The sequence below is a fragment of the Grammomys surdaster genome, unplaced genomic scaffold (genome assembly GCF_004785775.1).
Source record: "Grammomys surdaster isolate TR1022 unplaced genomic scaffold, NIH_TR_1.0 131, whole genome shotgun sequence".
NCBI classification, from domain to species: Eukaryota; Metazoa; Chordata; class Mammalia; order Rodentia; family Muridae; genus Grammomys; species Grammomys surdaster.
The window spans coordinates 5,137,183-5,156,595 of NW_021604589.1; the positions used below are offsets into that span (position 1 = coordinate 5,137,183).

Here is a 19,413-nt window from a genome sequence, read left to right on the forward strand (position 1 = left end):
AGAGAGAGAGAGAGAGAGAGAGAGAGAGAGAGAGAGAGAGAGAGAGAATGTATCTTAGCTTTGCTGGATACCTTTTGTAACAGTCTTCAACCAAAATCCTAAATCTAGGATGAAGATGAATACTGGGAGGTAAACTCATTACATTCACTTGCTTCCTTGGAAAATTGTCTTTTCTTAGCTTGACCATTACAGGAATTTTCTAAGGCTTATCTCAGTCCCCAGCCTTTTCTTATTGTCACCTTACTTTTCACCCCTCTCTGTGACAATCTTTCTATGATTCATATTGGTACCTTTATACTGCCTTCAGTATGGTGTTCAAACTCAAAATGGTCTAGACTCAACTCACATTCTGTGACCTCCTACTCCTCTTACATACACTCTGCTAAATGTGACTGAGAGACTTGATATTTCTTGAAATGAGTCCCTCCAGTCCCCCAGCTTTCAGATAGTAACACTAAATTTAGTATCCACCTCTTTGCTTTTATGCTGAGATAACTTATTTTCTTTCTTCCTTCCTTCCCTCCCTCCCTTCCTCCATCCCCTAATCTTTCTTTCTTTTTCCTTCTTTCCTTCCTCTCTCTCTCTCTCTCTCTCTCTCTCTCTCTCTCTCTCTCTCTCTCCTTTTGCTTTCTCTCCCTCTTTCTTTCTAAATGTGTAATGCAGGCTGACCTTAACTCATGTTCCTCCTCCTCCTTCGGCAAATCCTGCCATTGTGCAAGAAACTTCTGTTTTTTTCTTCAAGACACTTCTAGAGTTTAGTCCATTTGGAAAGTTAATGCCTGCCTGAGGCTTCTCCTTATACCCTGCTGTTCAATGAGCTTCCTGGGTCTTTTCCTTGTACCTTATAAAGAACTTTCTGCATTCACTTCCTGTTATCCATTTGATTGTGAGCTGTTTGGGAGAAAAACTTTTTCTAGGGAAGGGATTCTACTTTTAGTTCATAAGAAAGTCATTTCACCGTTTAATTGAACATTTTTAAATACAACAGCTTTTAGTTGATGTTGACTTAAAGCAAAATATAAAAGTACTTCTTTGTGAGTTTTTGTCTTTTGGTTGTAATTTGGCACCAAGATCAGTTGCTACATTTCTAATGATGTCAGAGTATGAAAATCATTCTGTCATCTGGTAAGAAGACAATCAGTGCTAAAGTTAGGATACTTATACAAATGAAGCCCTGCTCCATTATTCTTTCATCTTTTCAAAAAAAATCTTCTATTGTCTTGGTGTGTTTTGTTACTACAAGAATGAAAGGGAATGATACTTTTTTGAGTGGATGGTGTTAATATAATTCTGGGAAAGAAAATGTGGTCACAAAAAGCACTGGAAATGATCTCACCAACCTGTTATCCATATGACCTGTATTCTGGGCTCTGTTCCAGGAATGGAAATAAGTTTGCTTTGTTCCAAGCACATTCCCTCAGTAGGGACTCTTTGTCAGCTCTTTCAGCCTGTGTCTCTCACAGGGCTTAACCCACAGTGACTGTGTGGGTATTACTGTAGTGCCAGACTCAAACAGTGGTCACAAGACAGACTTCGGCTGCTCTTGTCTCTAGTTGTTGATAAGAGACTAATCTTTTCTGGCTCTCAGTTTTCTCTTTAATAAAAAGTAGATTATAGGCATGGAACTTTCATTATCCAGCCAGTGTCTGTGTCTTACATGAGCTGCTTCTGGAATGCCTTGCAGAAGTCAGTTTCTTGGGCTTTCAAGGATACCCTGGGAGACCTAGACTCTTCTAACAAGCACTAACTCCCAGCATCTTCTAGGCCTTTGAGGACAACCCAAGTTCCACGACTCCCTTGAATAACTGCAGGTATAAAGCTACGACTCATTTCTCACTGGAGAACTGGTAGCTTTTCCCTGCCTGGAGAATATGAGTGGTAAGAGGCCTCCCACAGATTCTCAAGAGAGCAGGTTAGTGGATGCTTTGCAGCAAGCTGGTACAATCCCAGATAAACCAAAGGCTTGACTCTTGCATCCAAGATACACTCTAAGTAGTGAATTAACTCAGCAATCACTTGCTGATTTACAATGGGCCTTGTAATACTCTGAGTCAGAAATATCCTAGGAAGAAGTGATGACTAGGACCTTGAATATTCTACACAGTTGAAGGCACTGAAGACATGTTGTAATCACACAATGAAAGGATGCTAAGAGCCTATTTTGGTGGAACATGTCTGGATGATCTGAGCTCTCTCTCCCTATCCACGTGATCTAGCCTAAGTTCAACTGAGTTTCTGTTGATGCAACTCTTACTCCTTTGTTAGATTCCCATATAATCTAATCCAATTTAGGGAGAATAAAATGTTGCTGGAGATCATAGTGTCAGGGACTCATCATATCTTTGAAATATGAAGTTGATTTGAAAACATGGTACAAGTGTGTGATCCCCTCCAAATTGATGTGTGTGCGTGTGTGTGTGTGTACACACGCACACATGTAAGATGGCAAATGTGTGCCCATGCATGGACCACAAAAGTTGATGGAGAATCTCTTCTATTATTCTCTACCATATTTTGGGGGATAGTCTCATCAAACCTTAAGCTCACTGATTTTGTAAAACAAGCTAGACAGAGAGCTCCTGGGATCTATCCTTCTTGTCTCCACTTCCCCAACTAAGATTGAAGCTTGTTTTCTTACATGGGTGCTGGAGATACAGTCTCTATGTTTGCCCAGCAAGCGCTTTACAGACTGAGCTTTAGCCACTCCCTTCACATATTTTCTCCCAGGGCTGAATGCTTTCTCCAGCTTTTCCTTCCTCCAGCTCAAGTCAGCTCCACTTAGTTACACCTCCTCCCCTTTCTTTATAGTGAAATCCAAGTATCACCCAGCTCTCAAGCCTGGAGATTTTCTCCTCTCCAGTGAACTTGGCAATACATATTTTCAATTATCAGCTGAAACTGGTCTCACCCTCTACAGGAATGCTAGCACCAACTGCTAAACTGACAACCCATCTCTCCACTGGGCTACCTACAAAATGTGGGAAGGAATGCTGCTCTTCTATCACAGCTGGACTGGTTCACGCCATTGCAATCTTCTCCATAGGATTTTCATTTACAAGGGACCATTCAAAACTGAATTTTAGTATGAAAATTGAATAAAAGGCAAACGTACATCGTTCTATCACCAATGTTATTCATAGTTCATATTTGTGTGAATTTTTTGCCTAGAGGTTTTTATCCATTCATATTTTTTGTTGGCTTGCATGTTTTGCCTCCCTCCCAAGTATAATTTTAAATATACATATATGTCCTGTAACTATACTATATGTGTGGACCCATAACCACACTGCATACATATTGCTTTTTAAATGTAGATCCTAAATACATTGCCTGTTACTAATAAGCTGCACACACATCATTTAAATGTTTATGTGACCAAGACTCAAATTTTCGTTTGACTTATAGTACTAGTGCCCTATTGTGACTGTAACAAACCACCACGATGGCAGCAGCAGCTTTAAGACACAAATGAATTATCTAACCATTCTGGAGGTTCCAAGTCCAATACAGTCTCAATGAGTAGAAGTCTGTGTGTGAGCTGGGCCTTATTTCTTTCCAGGAATTAGTGCGTAAACACCTTTAAGGCAGCTAGCTTTCTACCTGCTACAGCTGTGTATTTCATATTATTGGGCCTTTAGGCTGCTTCTCTGTTTTGACTGTAGTATGTAGAACTATCACACATGCCATCTTTTGTTTCACTGTTTACTTCTTAGGTAAGCCAGTCCCTCTTATTTATAAGCCCTTTCTCCTAAAGGAAGAAATTATAGAGCAGAAATGTTCTGAGCAGAGATGTCTGTTGCTATTTGCATTGAAATAGTGGAGCTTAGTAAATATGTTAATAATATTGGGACTCTGTTTTGTTTGTTGATCGTGACAGGGTCTCATATACCCCCTCCCTGTCTCAAACTCCTGATCCCCTAGCCTACACTTCCCAAGTGCTGAGATTATTACTGTCTTAGTTAGGGTTTCTATTGCTGTGAAGAGACACCACGATCTAGGCAACTCTTATAAAGGACAATATTTAACTGGGGCTGGCTCATGGTTTCAGATGTTCAGTCCATGATGGGAAGCATGGGAGCGTGCAGGGAGACATGATGCTGGAGAGAGAATGGAGAGCTCTACATCTTGCTCTGCAGGCAGCAGAAATGAAGACTGAGAAACACAGGCATGCTTTGAGCTTCTTAGACCTCAAAGCCCACCTCCACAGTGACACACTTCCTCCAACAAGGCCACACCCACTTCAACAAGGCCACACCTACTAATAGTGCCATTCCCTATGGGCCAAGCATTCAAACATATGAGTCTACGGGGGTCATTCTTATTCAAACTACCACATTCCTGATGTACCACTATGCCCAGTAGGTCACAGAGGGTATCTGAAAACTTCATTAAGGACAAAGTAGGAATGTAATCCTTTTACAGTATTGTCTCTGGGCCTGACCAGACGATGTAAAATGTAAAGAATGATATTATTAGTGGCCATCATTGTGATTATAGAAATTACAGTAACAGCTAATGGAACAATTGCAAGAAGATCAGACAGCATGGTCATATTATTAGTTTTAGTAATTTCTTACAATTACACACCTGGTACCTTGAATCATTTATCTTGTCTACAGGTTGAGGAAAACTCAGAAACGATGTCTGTTAGTCAGAATCAGTGTGAGAATGCTTTTTGAAATTTTAATATTTCTGCTATTTTTTTGGATACCCTCTCCCTAAAACTCACATTGAGATTTAGTTACTATTGTAACGGCATTAAAAGGTAAGGCCTATTGATGATTAGGCTGTGAAGACTTTGTCCTCGTGAAGGAATTAATCGTTTTATCACAGGAGTGTGTTAATTATGGTGACAGTGGATTACTGGCTCCCGCAAAAATTATTCTTTTGAAGTTGATTGTAGTAGTACACTCTTATAACCATAGCATTCCAGATCTAGAAGTAGGAAGATGAGGAGATCAAGGCCAGCCTGGGCTACATTAGACCTTGTTTCAAGAAGTAAAGAAACAAAGAAACAAAGGGAGCGTGTACTCTGATGAGAGAAACAGGTAGGCTAACCCAGATCTTCACCTCTCCCCTCACTCCTCCAAATCCATTGCCCTAGTCTCATCCCTAACTTTGCAGCAGATCACCTGCTGGGAATGCCCTCTCCCTCCCCCCATCTCCAGTAGACCACACAGATCTTACCCTCCTAATCTCCCTCTCCTATTTGCTCCTTTAGACCAGCCCTAACTTCAGCAGGCACTCTAAACACATATGCTCCTCTAGCCAGGGAAGCAGATAGGTAGAACTGCATACCTTCACTTCTCCCTCCATTCCTCAAAGTACAATCCCCTACTCTCAATCTGAAGATGTTAACTTTGTGCATCTTAAAATGCTTAATGGTTTGAAACTCACTGTATTGCCTAGGCTGTCCTAGAGTGCTCTACATAGCTCAGACTGTCCATTAACTCATGATGATCTGCAACCTCAGCCTCCCAAGGGCTCGGATTATAGGAATGCATCATTTTACATTTCTAAAACGTAAGTGTCCGTTACCCTGCTCCTACTCCACTTGGGCCTGGGTTACTTTAGCCTCATGCATTTGGAACTCTTGTCTAATTTTATTCCCCTAAGCTAAGAAAAGCAGAAGAGTCTCAGCTTCCTGGCTGAGTGGTCAGCTTCCTCTCTCTTCTTGTCCTAGGCCCATGTGGTTTCTTTTGGATCGAGTTTTCAAAACATCAAGAGAGATAAAGATCTGAGGATCATAATTCTTGCATACTTCTGAAAAATTGGATTTTGCTATTCTGTGTCCCTAACAGTGACCATGCCAAGAATCTATTTCAAAAAGTAAAGCCAAGATGTTTCTCCCTGCAGCTGCCAGAGATAAACAGCTTTCTATCTAAACAGAAGGTGAAACGAGCAAGTAGACATTGATTCCTGGCTTTGGATTTCACTAATGCAATCTCTTTCCCAAGCTGTTATACTGTTCCACAACCGGTGTTTGAGTTCATTTGTGTGTGTATGTCGGGGGTGGGGGGGCGGTATGTATTTGTTCTCTGGGGACATGAAGTCTGCAGTTCTGCTGGTATTCAGGGACCTTTAAAAAATCTATGTGCATATTCAAGTTGAAAAGAAGCTTATGTCATGCTTGGGTTTGGTAGAAGCACAAATACTTGGGAGGACTTCCAGACAGGGTTTCTCTGTGTAGCCCTGGCTATCCTGGAACTCACTCTATAGACCAGGCTGGCCACAAACTCAGAAATCTGCCTGCCTCTGCTTCCCAAGTGCTGGGATTAAAGGCGTGTGCCACCAACTGTCTGGTGAGGACTTCCACTCTAAAACTCACTGCCTTCACCCAAATTGGTAATAGAGCTGCTAGGAACGTGTTGATGTCGAGACAGTTAACCCAGGCCTCTTCACCTAAGACTTGCTTCAGTGGGCTCCTGTCTCATACACCAACTTAGTAACAATCAAGCCTCAGTTCTAGAGTAAGAAGAGAGTAAACGAAAAGGGTAAGTTGGAGTCCATTGTCACAACAGAACATGTAGTTTCAGCCTGGTACATTAGCAGTGGGGAGAAATTGGCCAGTTTCAAGAGAATCTTGGAGTTAAGTGAGGATCTGTACACTGAAAAATGTATGTGGAGAGCAGAATATAGAACCGAGTATCCAAATCAGTTTAAAAGTTGTAGATGTGAGGTTAGAGATGCAGTAAAGTGTCAAGTGCTTTCCAGGTATGCTCAAAGCCCCAGGTTTGATCTCTAGTATGCAGGGATTCATGAGTAGGGAGAACACCAGAGTTGGGACTGTAACTCAGTTGGCAGAAGGATTGCTAAGTTCTAGGTTTGCTTCTCCACCATTGCCTAAACACTGGGGTGATACTACAGGCCTCTGATTTCAGTGCTCTGGGTGAGAGTGTAGAATGATAGGACATTGTTAGCTACATAGTGAGTTTGAGACAAGCCTGGGCTATCTGTCATCCTGACACAAAATAAAATAACAGAACAGAATAGATGGTAGCTGTAAGATTCTTTCAGCTGATCCAAACTAAGAAACAACCTAAGGGACAGTTACCTAATACCTCCATTTAGGGATAGAATTTGAAAACAAATTTGATGCTTCTCTGAAAGGTTAGGTTAATTTGACTGAAAGATGATTGAAAGAGAATGATCCAAATACTAAGAATTCAACAGCAAAATGGACTTTAGGAAATGTAAGTTGTGCATAAATTAGCCTGTGGCATTCTAGTATAGCAGAACAGAAGGATGAGGACACATGAAGTCTACATTTAAGTACAAAACAATGTGAGGCAACAACTGTTTATTTTTAATAAAATCTATCATATCCCCCATTAAATTGCAAAAGTAAAAACAAAACCAAAATTGATATTTCTCAGAAAGGTAAGATGAATTTGACTGGAGGATGATTGAAACTGGATTACTCAGATACCAAGAATTCACCAGCAAAATGGGCTTTGGGGAATGTGAGACATCTGATAAGCTGCTCAAAATTCTAGACAGTTTATTTTATCTTGGCAACCAAAGAAAGAGAACATTCCTCAATTCAGGGCCAACATCTCCCCTGGGTATCTGGTATGTGGGCAAAGGCCGATTAGGGATGCTCAAGGCAGCAAAGGGGTCACTGGAAGTAAAATTCCTCCACACAGGTTCTGAGAGGAAGGACTGGGTATCTTCCTGGTAACTGGACCACAAAGAGTCATAAAGACTAAGAAAAGAAGAAAAAAACAGAGAATATGAAGAATCATCCTTCTCCTTTCTAGTTGGCCTGACCTTTGCTGGCCTCTTATTATATATAAAAAAGAGATGGATCAGGAGTTAAGAACTCTTAGTGCACTTGCAGAAGACCTGAACTTGGTTTACAGAACACACATCAAGTGCTTTACAACCTTTAACTCCAACAACAGGAGATCTAATAGCCTCTTCTAGTCTCCTCAGGCACCTGGACTTATATGCACATATTCATACACACACACACACACACACACACACACACACACACATGTGCGCACATATGGGCACCTAATTCAAAATAAAATAAATCTTTAATAAAATTTTCCCAGAAAATATGCCTCTTAGCTATTAAGTTAAAAAATTTCAAAAATAACTTCTCTCACATGATATACATTTGTAGGATTCATAAAGTCTAGCAAAATATTTAGACATCTCAGATCTAATAGTAACATTCCAGCTTTTAATTCAGACCTACAGGATTTTACGTTTAAGTATAGAAAACATAACAGAAATTTTCCAATGCCTGGAATTTTTTTGACAAGGCGTCCACTCAGTTTCTTTTCCTCCACAGAATTTTAGAGTAAGTTCATTGCGAAACTGTGATCAGTATGGGGCGAGAACAGAAATACTGTCAGGAAAGAAAAGGGACAGTCTATCTGTAATAGAAATTTTGAGCATAAGGAATCCTTCTTAAGCCGGGCGGTGGTGGCGCACGCCTTTAATCCCAGCACTTGGGAGGCAGAGGCAGGTGGATTTCTGAGTTCGAGGCCAGCCTGGTCTACAGAGTGAGTTCCAGGACAGCCAGGGCTACACAGAGAAACCCTGTCTCGAAAAACCAAAAAAAAAAAAAAAAGGAATCCTTCTTAAAGGGCCAGGGTGACAACTCAGTGAATAAAGGGCTTGCTACACAAGCCTAAATGTCTGAATTCACATCACCAACACCCAAGTAAAAGCCTGGTATAGAGGTGCATGTTTGTCATTCTAGCACTGAATTGGTGCAGATGGGTGGGCCCTAGGCCACTTGCTGGTTAGCCAGTATAACAGAAACTGGTGAGTTTTAAGTTCAACAAGAAATCTTGTCTTAAAAACTAAGGTGGTGAGTGATTGAGGACTATACTTGATGTCAACTCTGACCTCCTTCGAACACACGTGGGCATCTGAAAGCATATGTGTGCACACATACACACACATCGATTAAAAAAATAGTTTATTGATCCATATTACTGGATCAGTCCTGAGACTCCAAACATCTCATTGGCAGACACTATTTGCAACAATTAGCATAGATATTGTTGACTGGTTTTCTTCCCACTGACCCTTTCACACTCATATCAAGCTCCTGAGTTTCCCAAAGTTTTTATCATTAGTCCAAATGCATCAGGTCTCTTTCATAGTTTGAAGGACGTTGGCCCATAGATGGCCAGGATTCTTTGGGTATTCCCTCCTCATACCTACTATAAGAGTTAGCTGCCATTTTGAGGATATCAGAAGTGAAAGATCTGGGAAACTATGACCCTCAAACTTACATGTTACTTTAATAAAAATTACTTTTAAAACGACCAATTTTAAAAAAATTATAAAATTCTTCGTAAGTGAGAGCTTAGGTCCCATCTATCTCTACAGATGCTCTGTTCAATGCTCTGTTACTCATTTGCCCTAGGTGTCAACTCTATGATGTAGTTAGAGAAAGTTTGAACTTATAGTTTGTTTGGATTTTGCTCTAGTGGGTTGATCTGATGCTGCAATATTCAAATGCTAAATACTGTATTCTAAGACCTGGTTGCTCCAAGAGGAACAGATACTCATGCATACTAGCTTTTGTTATACAAACCTTGCCTCCCACCAGGTTATCTGTAATTGGTTAATAAAGATGCCTATAGCTTGTAGCTTGGCTAGGGAGGTGGGTGGGGCTTAAGTTCTCCGGCTTGGGCTCCAAGGCCGGGATCTCAAGAGGGGAGAAGAAAGGGAGGGAAGAAGGCAGAAGTCACTATGGGGTAGATGGATTGTGAGCACATGGCCATGGGAGCTGACCTGTTGGAGTAGGAGCAGACCTGGCAGAACATGGCACATGACATCTCGGGGTTATTGACAGGGAAGCAGACAAAATAGCATAGAGGGTTGATATTGGCCCAGATCTATTGCTTTAAGGCTTATTATAAATATAAAGGTTTTATACCTTTTATTCAGGAACTAAACAATTTAAAATGGGGTAGAATCCCCCTACACATGCACACACATAATATTTACTGCAACATTTTGTCATGTAAGGGTAGATAGAATACATTCTAGGCTCCTGCATCTCTGAGTGAAAACTGGCATGTAATGGGGGTGGGAGAGTCATTTCCACAAAACCAAATACACCTGTCTTTAGGCCTCTGCTGCAAGATTGCCAAGTTACAACATGGTTCCTCTTTATCCCTATGTCTGCCAGCTGCATAGCAGATGATCAATAGAAGAATGCCTGGACAACAAAGGAATGCTGAAAGCAGAGATGCTCATTCCCAGGGATGAGACCCTTAAGTGGTTATCCAGTACCAAGTGGTCAGCCCCTGGAATCAGATATACAAAAGCTATACAAAACAGATGAGTAGGTTTTATTTACATGTTTGTTCATTTGTAGATGGATAGATAAGAAGATACATAATAAAGAATAATAAAGATAATAAGATAAATATAATAAAGATAGATAAGTAATAAAATCGATCTTTTATTTCTACTATACAAATAATGGAAAAGAAACAAAAAAAAGCACATGGATTTTTTACTGTGTAATGTTCCAAGTAATCCTATTTCCCTTTGCTTTTCTGGTACTAATAGCAGCATCTAGCATCAAGGTGGCAGATGAATTAAGTATCTCCCTTTGATTATTATAAAATTATGTATATGTATTGAAATACAGCATTGTATCCTAGAAATATGTCCAATTATTCTGTGGCAATTATTAACACACCAATCCTTTAAGAGACAGCAGGGCATTGTAGGGCTTGCCTGTAATCCCAATACTTGGACAGTGGAAGCAGGTGGATCAGGACTTGAAGACCATCCTGAGGAACATACTGAATCAGAGGCCAGCCTGCAATAAGAGATTGTATCAAAGATGTTTTTAAAAAATGATCTGAACTCCGGATCCTCCTGTCATCACCTCGCAAATTCTGAGATTTCATGAGTACATCACAACACCTGCTCAGTTTCCCAAACTTGGAGTCAATAACCTCAATTTTCCCCATCCACTTTAAGCAGAACAAACAAACCATAGTTGATTAAAAAGAAAGGAAAGAAGGAGTGGTGGAGGAAAGGAAGGAGAAAAATTAAAATTCCTGAGCCAGATGTGGTGGTACACAGCTGTAAAGTTAACACGGAGGGTGCTAAGGCAGATGGATTGCCATGACCTTGAGGACAGTCTAGGCTATATGTTGTCAGCCAATTGTAAAATACTGTTAGAAAACCAAAAATCAGGAGCATAGGTCTTGGCTGCAGATTGGAATCACCTGAGAAGTTCTCAGACTAAGCAAATTAAACTTCAGACCAATTAAACCAGAGTCTCTGGGGCTGTAGCTCTTTGTTGTTGTTTGTAATGCCTCAAGTAATCCCGTGAGCCAATAGTCCAATAGAAAACTAACTCTGAAGGCTTGCCATGGTAAAGAGAATTCTTTTGTAAGTTTTTTTTTTTAAACTACAGTATCATTGTTTGAGGTGTAAGGCATTCCCCACTCCTGCTACTCTCCATCGAGACCGTGCGTTTGTTTCTCCAAAGAAGAAAAATAATATTCTAAAGAGTTATCAGTGCTGGGCTCTTTGACTATCAGGCTATTGAAACAATGGTCTCTAAGAAATTGAAATTTCCCCAGAAATCTCGTGCTAGAAGGAAAAGACTCCAAGGTTGTTATAAGCAAGAGGAAGAACTTGTCTTCCAGGAAGAATTTTCACACAGTTCTGACAACTTTCAGACCATCTTGCAGAATGGAGCCCAGAAACTGATGGGGAGAGATGAGTAGGCCACACATGGACCAGGACTTCTTGGTGGTGCATGCCTCTTGTCTTCTGTTTAAGTCTAAGCCACATATCAGATCCTCAAAAACAGAGTTGGAAGAGTATGGGACCTCTTTATTTGTTCCTCCTCATTGATTAAATCACCTTTCTCTGCTTTTCATTATATTTGTCTATTTAATTGGCCTACTGATGGTGTGTAACCGAGCCTAGCCTTTTAGGGCTACCAGTATCCAGACTCTGACCCTAAAACTGTGGTAGCGTGTGTCCTTTCTATATGTGCCCATAAAGTCACAGAGCTATAGATCATCTAAGGTCCAGTCGTGGGAACTTTGGGCCATGTTGTGTAATCCACCAAGGTTTAGAGGGTCTGCTGCCTATATTTTATCATTTGGCTCTCAAGAGCAAAGAAAACATATGCATTCTTAACAGCTTGTTAGCCTGGATTCCTGGACCCAAGAGGCATAAAGAACACCCAATAAGTAAGACACTGGAGGAATTTTCACTTTGTATTGGGGCTTGGCCTTTTGTTTTACCATGCCAGCCAGCTTTGAGGCTGGTGAACTAGGTCATTGGGCTAAACTTTTCAGGGCTGATCAATGTTCTTGCCAAAGAGCAGGTGTGCAAACCATTGGTGAAGTTGACCGATCCATTAGCAAACTCTCCAGCCCCTTCCCTGAATACATCCATCTGGTGCAAATGAAAGAACTGTGTACCCAGAAGAAGAACAAATATAGCCCGGAGGCCAAAACTACACAGCACTTCACCTTCTCCTGGAACACATTCTGTGCTCTAGGTTTGCTGCTTCAATATACCTGAGATGAACAAACAATGTCTACAGGTTTGATATAAATACATGCTAAAATCATCTAGGTTGATGTTTTTTGAGTCCTGGGTCGAAAACTGAGATAGCTGACTTAGTGGACCACTAAGGATTGCCTGTAGAGCCATGAAGATAAAAGAAGGAAAAAATTAACTGTCATGGTTTGCAGATGCATTCTCTATGAAGAGAATATAATGGGAAATCATCCAAAGCTGCATCTGTAGAGCTTAGGACAGAGAATGAGGTCCAGAGGCTGTGCATATTCAAAGCCTTAAAAATAAGCATATAAAAAGAACAAATTGTCCAGGAGGAAGGCTGGAAACCCTTAGGTAAGGTCAACTAAAGTTGACCACTGGAGGAGGCATAGAGTTGCTCCAGGGTGTCTGAAGATGACCTATAGCACATTAGAATACATCTCTGGATTGATATTATGGAGAACTGCATGTAAAGATTATAACATGTAAATGAGAATAATTCAAAAAGTTCATGATGTGTGATAGAAAAGTCCCCATCTGTTGTATAGTGACAATGTTGACAAAGAACTTTTTTTTTTTTTTTGCTCTAGATGACTTGCCTGTCCTTAGGAGTATATTCTCTCTTAATAAACTGATCCAACTGTCTGTTTCTGCTCAATTCTTTGTTTGGGAGCACAGTGATGTGATACCTCTTCTTGAGGTACATGGACTTGTCATGCCAGTCAGCTTTGAGGCCAGTGAGCTAGGTCTTTAGGGTAAACTTTTCAACGCACATCAATGTTCCTGTCAATGAGCAGGTGTGCAAACCATTGGTGAAGTTGACGGATCCATTAGCAAATTCCCCTGCCCCTCTTCCCTGACTACATCTATCTGGTGCAAATGAAAAAGCTGTGAGAACCCCAAAACCAGTTGATATAAATAAAATGTGAGAATGTGAGATACACATGTGAACCATAATGAATTTTAAATTTATAGTGACCACATTTGTGTCTACATGCGTGTGTGTGTGTGTGTGTGTGTGTGTGCACGTGTGTATGTGTTCCTGCACGTATGTACACATGAATGTGGAGGCCAGAAGAAAATCTCAAGTGTAATTTCTCATGTGCCGTTCATCTTTTTTTCAGGCAGATCTTTAACTGATCTGAAGCTCACCAGATAGACTAAGCTGGTTGGCTAGAGAGCCTCGGGGATCTGTCTATCTCTGCCTCCCCAGCATTGGAATTTAAAGCATGTGCCAGTAGGCTTGACATTTTACATATGAGTTCTAGGGGTCATAGTCAGGTCCTTGTGCTTACAAGACAAGCATTTTCCCAACTCAAACACTATTTTTTTAAAAAAAAATTATTTTTATTTTTATGCACATTGATGTTTTGACTCCATGTATATCTGTGTGAGGGTGTCTGATCCTTTGGAACTGCAGTACAGACAGTTGTGAGCTGTCATGTGGATGGTAGAAATTGAAGCTGGGTCCTCTGAAACAGCAGCCAATGCTTGTAACTGCTGAACCATATCTCCAGGCCCCCTGAATAAGTTGTTAGTGAAATTAATTTTTATAATATACTTAACCCAATAGATTTAAAAATATTTCAACATATAATGTTGAGGCCAGCATCAAGGTATTCCATATTCTTTTTCTTGCTTGGAATTGTATTTTATATATGCACATGAGCACATGGTCTTGAGCAAATACCACAGGGCACATGCAGATGTCAGAAGACAACTTTCAGGTGTTGGCTGTCTCTACTACAGATTCTGGGGACTGAGTTCAAGTGGTCAGTCAGCCTTGTATGGCAAGGGTTTTCTTTGGCCGAGTCATCTCTCTGGCTCTTGCTTGATGTCTTTAGAATTTCTTTTATTTGATGGTTTTTGTTTTGTTTCTTTTGTACTCTTATTACACATCTCTATTCAGATTAGTCATATTTCAGCTATTCTGTAGCCTCATGTGTCAAAATTACCACACTGCACAGGATATTCTAAAACCTGAAGCTGGAAACCAAACAAAAATCAATCCTTCTTATAGGCTTTAGGAGAAGAAGCCATGTATAAATGACTCATTGGAGGAAAAATACTTCCTGCGCCCCCATGGGATAGAAAATGGCTTGCAGTAGGAGCCTGCTGCCATCCTAGATGGGACAGAGCTCTGGTTCCAAGCATTCAAGAAAATAGAGCCAAACAGATATTTGAATAAGCCACTCCATTTGATTTCAGTTTTATACCACTCTCTTTGTGCTATTATGGGAGAATAACTCTCAAGTGTTGCAGATAAATGGCCCAGCCAACAATTTATGAGGGGCCATTAATCTCAGCTTCATGGCAGGCGTGAAGGGGAAAATAGATGAGTTCTCCTCACAAATCCAATTAGAAATATGGAAGTAGCATGAGAAAGGAAAGGAGAGGAATGGAGCAGAGGGGAGCAGATAAGAGGGGGGAGGGGTAGAGAGAAAAGGAGAGGAGAGGAGAGGAAAGGAGAGGAGAGGAGAGGAGAGGAGAGGAGAGGAGAGGAGAGGAGAGGAGGGGATAGATTCCCATAGCAGAATAAGCAGAGTTAGAAATAATAGAAGGGTAGAAGTCACAAGCACACCACCACTTTTATGTGAAATAAGATAGACCCTTGAACATCAAATTTCCTAGAAAACGCAGAGGAATTAGTGGAGTTAAGACTTCCCAAAGGAGGCATCAGGGACATCAGCCCCCATCATCTGTTGCATAGTAACAAGCATAAAATTCATTTCAGGATAGCACAGTGCATTTGGGTCCTCCATTTTCCTCCCTGACAAGTTAAGCAAGGAAAACAAATTAAAGTTGAAAAATTATTAATTTAATAAAAAAGAAAGGTATGTTGGGGGTATGGGGGAGGAATATGGGAGGAGCCAAATAAAACAAGGAGGAGCAAGACTGTTGAGCAAGCCACTCCTTCAGAAAACAGGAAAGGGTGCCAGAGACACATACCTGACCTGGGCCCTAAGCACATAGGTAAGGGAGCCCCTCAATGAGATAATCCTTTGTTGGGTACATACAGAACTATGACAGTAAGACCTTCTAGCAGCTTTCTCCCTCAGCTCTGCTTTCCACATTTATCTGTAGACAAGTTCTTAGACCAAGGCAAAAGTAGATAAGTGAATAAATAAGGAATGAAGTTATGGCTCAGTGATAAAGTGACTGCAGCACAAGCAATAGGACTTCAGTTCAGACTCCACAACACATGAAAAGCCAAGAGCAGCAGTGGCCCACATCTGTAACTGGGGCATCAGAGACAGGATGCTTAGAGCTCCTTAGATGACCAACTTCACTGTCATCAACCAGATGACGCGCTTCCGGTTCAGTGAGAGTCCCTGTGCCAAAAAAATGATAGAGGAAGATACCAGATATTGACCTCTGATTTCTACATCCATGTGCACTCATAAGCACATGCCCGTAAGTGCACATGTATATACCATGTACCACTTTACAAAAAGATGAATAAATGTGTATAAATTAACAGTTTAGGTTATTTTTATCACTCAAGGAAATGCATCCAGGAAAACGCCATTGTCAAGGCCGTAGAGTACCCTTTTCCATTTCTAGCTCATAAGCACAAAGAACCTTTATTGAAAAATTACCAAAATATGAATTCAGTTATGGTAATCCCAGCATTTGAGAGGCTGATGCTGGAGGATCACTGTGTTTGAGGCCAACCTAAGCTACAGAGAGACCCTATGGCAAAAACAAAACAATGGAAACAAACACAAAAGAGGAAACTTACTGAAATATGAAATGACTCTGTTTTTAGTGAGAGAAATTCCACTTTTGAAAATAAGATCTGCGTTTAGTGCCTGCTGTTTCTTGGTCACCTTTCTGCTTCAATCTGAATCAACCCATGCCATTTCTACAAAATTTGAGAACTGGACAGTTTTGAGCAACACGATCTGATTGTGTTCATCCCATACCTTTTTTTCATACATGTCTAGGATAGAGAGTGGGATAGAAAGAAAGGAATCAAGATGAACATATGAAAGCAACCAGATAGCAGACCTCCCTCTACCCAGAGTCTGCGCCCAAGGGGCTGTATTTGTTAATTTTATGTTGCTACAACACAATACTATGACCAAGGAAAACTTACAGAAGCATTTTACTTGGGCTTATAGTTTCAGAAGCAGAGTCCATAATGGTAGGGAAGCCTTGGCAATAGGTGGCTGGAGCAAGAGCTGAGAGCTCCCATCATCAATCACAACCATGAAGCAGAGTCAGAGAAAAGAGAGTAAGGCTATGGACTCTCAAAACCTGCCCCACAGTGATGTACTTCGTCCAGCAAAGTTCCACCTCCTAAAGGTTCCACAGCCTCCCTAAAACTGTGCCACTGTCTGAGGAAACATTGTTCAAATATGTGTTCCTATTTAGGGCACGTTGGGAATGGTTTTCTTACTCAAACTTCCAAAACAACAGTACATGTATTTCTCATATAGAAATATGAGGGAATGCAGTTTCTATGTCAATGATGTATAAAAAGGGTCATGTCTCCTGTGCCCTGGTGCTATTGTGCTGCTGATCTTTCTTAAGCTTGGGCCAGCTTCCATTGTAGGAAGTGCTTTTTTTTTCTCCTGTAATAAACAACCTTGGTTTCTACCACTCTCCATGTGTTCCTTTCTCCAGGTACTATGACCTCTAAAATCCTAGTGGGTGACTCCAAATCTCAATCCATGCCTATAGTACCTTGATACCCAGCTGTATATATTTCTGAATATAATCGACAACCCAGAGCCAGAGAAATATAGAATGGCTGACCAGCTATATGGCCTGAATGCCAATATCACAGTGAAGAATTAGGACAGGAGATATAGCTCAGTTGGTAGAATACATGCCTAGTATGTATGAAGCCCTGAGTTCCATCTCTAACACCAAGCACTTGAGAGGTGGAAGCAGGCTAGCCTCAATTACATAGGAAGTTCAAGGCGAGCCTGAAATATGGGAGACTTTGACCAGGAGAAGGGGTAGAAGGAGGAAGAATGATGCTTTGAAATATCTCCCAAACCATGAAATAAATTATAAAAGTCTACTTTAGTCTAAACAAGTAAGCATACATAGTTAATACAAGGAATATTTCACTTATTAAAAGCTAGGATCCATACAGTGTAACCTAATCCCTACTTATTAAACGGAAATACGAAAAGATTTTCCCTGTTTTTTTTTTTTAACTTAGTCAAAGTGAAAACTATACTAGGGACCCTAGATGTTTGAATATTTTATTGCCAACAAATTTCACAAGCAAGTTCTGTGTCCTTGGTGGAGGGAAAGCTTTCTCTTGGAGTTCATGTTGGAATCCACTGGGCATCCAAATGTTCCAGCTTAATAGGAAGCAGTTGCTGCTCTGACTTTGTCTTTGAGATACACATTTAAATATTAGTTGCATTTGGCCATGGTGATACATACCTGGGGATAGGGCCTGGAGGTCAGAAGATCAAGGCCTGCCTCTGCTACATAGTGAGTTCAAGGCTAGGCTGAGCTACAACAAGACAGTGTCTCAAAATAAATAAATTTATATAGCTGTGTACTTGCTTGTAGTATTATATTTTCTTTTTCTTTTTTCTTTTTGGTCTTTTTTTTAATTTCTGAGATAGGATCTCACATGACCCTGGCTAGAATTGACTTTACCATGTAGCCCAACACAACTATGAACTCCTCATCCTCCTGCACTTTCCTCTCAACTATTGCAATTCTAGGTATGTGCCACCGGGCCTGGCTTTAGTTATCATCTTGAAAAAGCTAGCTTCTTTTCCTAGATTGCTCTTCTGGAAATGTCCTTTGTCACATAGGATGACAGGTCTCATTTCACTATGGCATTCCCTACCTTCTACCAACACTTGACCAGGCAGTTCAGAGGCCATAAACACTATGGAGGTTTCATATTTCTCTTAAAATTGATATTGAAGGAACGTTTTTCTGGGACTGTGGGTCCTGTGTGGTAGTTAATAGTTTATTTTCTGTATTTTGACCAGTTGTGAATCTCAGTAATAGTCTCCATCTTGGGTCATTTTCTATTTATTTATTTGTTTGTGTGTTTATGCATTTATTTGTGTGTGTGTATATGTGTGTGCACGTGTGCAAGCGTGTGTGTGTGTGTGTGTGTGTGTGTGTGTATGTGTGTGTAAAATGAGAATTCATATGTGTTTGCTAATGCTTTTACTGGAGTGCATTTGCCATAATGAAAATGTGGAGGTTACAGGTCAGCCTCAGTTGTTAGCCTTTACTCTCCACTTTAGCTTTATTTGAGACAGGGTTCCCTTGTTATTCATTTCTGCATAGGCCAGGCTAACTGGCCCAAGAGCTTCCAGGGATTCTCCTGTCTCTGTCTTCCAGCTCAAGTTAGAAACACTGGGATGACAGGTGAGTAGTATTGTTCTTGGATTTACATGGGTTCTAGAGATTCAGACCCATTTCCTCACACTTGTATGGCAAACACTTCACCCACTGAGCTGTATTCTCCCCAGAGTTAAATCCTTTTATGTGTGTTCTGTGTGAATCCTCTGTTCTATTGCGATCCACAATGAAGATGAAGATCCTGTCAAACTCTCTTCTGCATATCAAAAGTCCAATTCAAAGGCATTAGATGCATTTGGGGACTCAGGTAGATGGGTGAGCCAGAGGGAGAAGGAGACAAAACAACGAATGTAAGTGAGTTTTTCTTTTAAACTGATTACCTCGAGGTTTATTACATATTATTAATATATGGATGCTTTGTGCTTCTCTCTCTCTCTCTTTCTCTGTCTCTCTGTCTCTCTGTCTCTCTCTGTGTCTCTGTCTCTGTCTGTCAGTCAGTCTGTCTGTCTCTGTCTCTGTCTCTCTCTCTGTGTCTCTGTCTCTCTCTCTCTGTCTCTCTCTCTCTCTCTCTCTCTCTCTCTCTCTCTCTCTCTCTCTCTCTCT

At 40.7% G+C, this 19,413-nt stretch overlaps 1 long non-coding RNA gene across 1 annotated transcript in view; it reads right to left on the reverse strand.

Moving 5' to 3' along the window:
• Positions 1 to 19,413, reverse strand: part of LOC114616271 — a 78,925-nt gene that overhangs the window by 24,572 nt on the left and 34,940 nt on the right. The gene's annotated exons all lie outside the window — the stretch shown is intronic.